Source organism: Amphimedon queenslandica, unplaced genomic scaffold (assembly GCF_000090795.2).
Source record: "Amphimedon queenslandica unplaced genomic scaffold, v1.1 AMPQUscaffold_13415, whole genome shotgun sequence".
NCBI classification, from domain to species: Eukaryota; Metazoa; Porifera; class Demospongiae; order Haplosclerida; family Niphatidae; genus Amphimedon; species Amphimedon queenslandica.
The window spans coordinates 223,159-227,657 of record NW_003546349.1 but is presented as its reverse complement, the minus strand read 5'-3'; the positions used below and the strand labels follow the sequence as shown (position 1 = coordinate 227,657).

The following is a 4,499-nucleotide window of genomic DNA, read 5'->3' as shown; positions in this document are numbered from 1 at the left end:
ACAGTGAGATGCAATAAACTTTACTAAACTTTGTAAAATGGATGAAAACTGAGTAAAGAATTCTTGAACATAATGAGAGTACTTTAATTTTTAGTGATATCATTGTGTTTATAATATTATTTTCTGTTGAAGTATGTTGCATCATTTGGCAAAAGTCTTTTAAGTTTTGCAAAATGGGCTGCAATCTCTCATAAAGTTTTGTTGATTTTCAAACATCAGTGTATCATTTACTGCATACAAACTTGATTGAGTGTTTGCCTTCATTATGCCATGACTGCAAGCTTTAGAGCTTGGTAGAGCCTGCATTCACCAGATGAAACAGCTAAATAAACAATAGTCAGGAAATACATACTGGCAGCCATTTTTATTAATGGTTTCACTAATATGACGTCATAACTTATCTCCACCTTGCAATTAACATTCCCCGTCAGTTTTATAATATACAAAGGTATCCAGAAGTGACACAAGATCAAAGATGGTGTATAAAGTATGAAAAGTTATGCAGGAATTTTTTTAATGTTTGAAGTTCAATGATCTATAACTTCTAAACAGTGCATGGTAAAAATTTAAAAATAGCACAAGTTGTACAACTTTTTCTTTGCTATAAAATGGCAGCAATTAAAAAAATATAAAATTTCATCAAAAAGTACCATAAGCACATACTTTAACTTAATTTTTCCATCAGTTCTCTCACTCATACTTTAATGTGTTTCCTTCTCATTGCCAGTTTATTAATTGTGACTTAGCAGGCCAGTTGGCGGCATTGGTAGCTATTAACATAACAGATCATGATGATGTGACTTTCTATCAAAACTTTTTACTTAACATATTAAAGTCAGGGTATCACGTTACTACCAAAAACAATGAATCATAATTGATTTCTACACATTTATGGTCTTTTATCTAAATGACAACCAATCCTGCCAACTGCACCATTATCGTCTGATATGTTATGAATGATTTGGGTTTTGTTTCACATAGTGGGCATGGTTTCATTTACTATCTGAACAGGAATGACACGATAACATTAAAAATAACCTAAAATTACTTTTTCTCTGAACTTGTATTCCACAGCAATTGTTGAAACAGTATCCCTAATAATTTTACTGTGCATTATTATAAACAGGGTATCATTGGAAAGGAAAATTTTCCCTTAATTAACAGAAACTGAACTTACCAAAATACCACAACCTGGATTCCTCATATTGGGTCACTTATGTTAATGCTTGCCCGCTGATATTGTGCATTTTAATAAAGCAGCCATCAATACTGTGCGCATCACCGCATAGCGGATATTTTTGTGCGGCCTGATTTTTGTGTATTGAGTGTCCATGACACTTTTACAAACAATTAACGCACAAAAATTGAGCATATTTGGTACTGGCATTTCTGGTCTCGACATGCATGAAATGAAATGGAGAAATACTGCAAGCTGCTTGCAACAAAAGTTAAAGAAACTTTCAATGAAAGTACACTTGGTTTACTTTGTAAAGCGATTAAAGGTGTCGGGAGAGGTTTAGAAAGCAAAGCCAAAGGCTCTTATAATACAGTTACCGTATAGCGGGTAATTTTTGGTGGTTGAAAATTTTAATTAAAACCAGAAATGACTTTAGAATAAAAATTTGTTTGTTTTATTTTTGACTAGACAAAAATAATTGATCTGATGTCTTCATTAGCATCTGCAGGACTGATAGCATTAGAAGGAGGTCCCCTGGTCCTGTTGGGTCTGGAAGAGATTCTTTAGAAGGTGAACACTGTTTTTAAGGCCATCCATGCTTGTTATCATAATATTAATAATTTATTATTGTCACGCCTATCTTCAGAATTAATTTTCATCAGAATTAATTTTCGTTCTGAATTAATAGCAATGAAACAGACGAAAATAAGCACCAGTTGAAAATTACCCGCTATATGATATCACAAAAATTTAACCCACAAAAATCTTAACCACCACAAATCAAGAAAGTTTGACCCCGCGAAAATATCCCGCTATACGTTATTAAGTTAATGCTTGCCAGCTGATGTTGCACATTTAAATGAAGCTGCCATCAATGCTGTGTTCATAATTAATGCTTGCCAGCTGATGTTGTACATCTTTTGTTGATGATTGTTTTATCATGTGCATATTCTGATGTACAAAAATTTTGCTAACACATCAGAAATTCTTCATGTACACTGTTATTTAATACTCAGTGGCTAGAGTTTTGGCATCTGCATTTAATTTTTCTGCACTAATGATCTGGGAACCAAGTATCTAGACATATACGAATCAATCCACACCCACACAAACACGGGGGATGCAGCATGGTTCCTTTTGTCAAGGAAATGTTTCACAGTTATGAAGAGCTTTCGAAGATAATTTAGATTTTCGAGTCACTTCATTACGCTCAGTTCTTACATTAAGATTCAAGACTTCTAGAAGCGGCTAAAAAATGATTACAAGAAAGTGTTTAGAAGGCAAACAGCTCTGTGCTGTTTGTCAATATTGATATGGCATGCCTTTGTGGTGGAAAGGAATACATTGGCAAAGGAGAAGGAGCGAGGAGTCATTACAGATACAGTTGTGTGCAATAAATTTGTATTGTATGCCAATCCTTTGTAGCACTTTTCTACGAGGATGTGCAGCTGTAGTTAAAATTTGACTGTCAGAAGACTGTATCGAAGGTTTGGTAACATAATCACTTACAATTTTACTATCCTTATCATTTGAAGTTTATGATCATCTTTCAAAGCATAGAAAACTTGATACAGGCCAAATGGATGAAGAAAGTCATTGCAAAAGATGAAAGTCAATAAAAAGTTGTTGCAGTGGCACTTAACAGTTACCAGTAATAAAATAGTAGCACTGAAAAATATCAGTAATATTTGAAGTCAATGTTATTCTTCTACTAATGGCAACTACCTCACTGCTTTGGTTACTCGCTTGAAGGCACAATTTCTAATGCATGCATGATTATATATAGTACTTAGGATTTTTAGTGGAAGTTTTTGTCTGTGAAGACAAAACATTTCTTGGTCTCCTTTTTCAAGACAAGTTAATACAGTATGTTTTTCTAAAGAGCTGATGAAAAATGCAATGTATCAGTTGAATGTACTGAGGATGCCACTGTACCTGACGTTAGTTGTCAATAGCAATGGATGTAGTGAGAGAGTGATTATTTCTTACTGTGCTAGAAACAAAGGAAGAGATATCAAAAAATCGTTAAATCCTTCAATGCAGCTAATTCTTTGTGGAACAGGACTAGTGGTTTTATTGCCTACAAGGACATCAATGAGTGTGCCATTTTTTAAGGTTGAATTTTGAGGTGTTTCATTGCATATTTTCCTCTTTCATGTGCTAAGCATAATTATTTCGACATGAAGTATAATCTGAAAAGAAGTTTGAGACCAGGGCAAAGAGGTCATGTTTTATTAATATTGACAAAACTTGCGTATTCCAGAATAGAAGAATACAACTTGCACTATGGGTCTTGACAGCTAGTATTTATCAGTCTGATTATGCTTAATTTAACTGACTGGTACATTTTTTAACATGACTGGGTAGACGCTTACCATTTGGAGCAAACAATTGTTTAGAAACTATAAATAGCAAAATAAAAAGTGCATGCTCTCGCTATGCCAGTTTCTGACGATTTTTGATCAGCTCCTGTTGCTATTGGCAACCCTTCATAATCAATGCTATTTCCCTGTTTACACTAGTAGCATCTTAACTGGTTTAAACATAACTTAACAGGTTTTAATTTTAACTAGTTGACTATTTTGAAGTGTGAACTGACTAAAACCAGTTAAAACACAAAAAGGATACTTAATAAATGTATCTTGAACTACCTAAAGTTGGTAGTTTAAGACATAATTAAAGCTAGCTTAGTGACAGTGTAAACACGTTCATAGCTTAAACCACAAATATTATTTACTCTGCCCTTTACACCACGCCCATCAAAATTAATGAAGTGGTAGCTGTAAACAAAAGATGGAAAGGAGCAGAGTTTGAAGCATTTATTGCAATCTGGGGACATCAAAAAATTCAGTCTGAGAGCTGTAAGGAATAAGTCAATACAGCCCAAATGCAACTGTCTCCAATTCCGTTCAGAAGTGGGAGTTTTATTTGCGTGGTCCCGCCCACGCACCTCTGTTATGGCGACTTTGATCAATAATGAAAATATTATTTAAAAATGAATATTAAATAGAATAATGAATAATACGATTAAGTAAAAAGCCACATGTCTTGCAAAATGAATACTATTAACTATTGACCTTTCACTCGTGGCTGACCTACAGAGTTTAGTGGTCAAAGAAGAGTGGTAAGTATAATATTTGTATAGCACTTTGAGGGTCAGCACAAACCTGGCTTTTGAATGCTACAGTAGTCATATTAGTATTATTAATGGAAAAAGTTATGTTCTATAACATAATGTAATTTCATCACTGTCTGTTGAATTTGCTAAGAGATATTGCATGACAAACATTGTAATGACTGATTTCATCTCCTTGTTAGTTAT

General features: G+C 33.9%; 1 long non-coding RNA gene across 1 annotated transcript; it reads right to left on the bottom strand.

Moving 5' to 3' along the window:
• Nucleotides 1-4,165: 4,165 nt before the first annotated feature.
• Nucleotides 4,166-4,493, bottom strand: LOC109581843 (uncharacterized). Its single transcript, XR_002184795.1, has 2 exons — nucleotides 4,345-4,493; nucleotides 4,166-4,272 (listed from the first exon to the last, which is right to left on the bottom strand). It is a non-coding gene; the product is annotated as an uncharacterized LOC109581843 (long non-coding RNA).
• Between the last annotated feature and the right edge of the window lie 6 nt (nucleotides 4,494-4,499).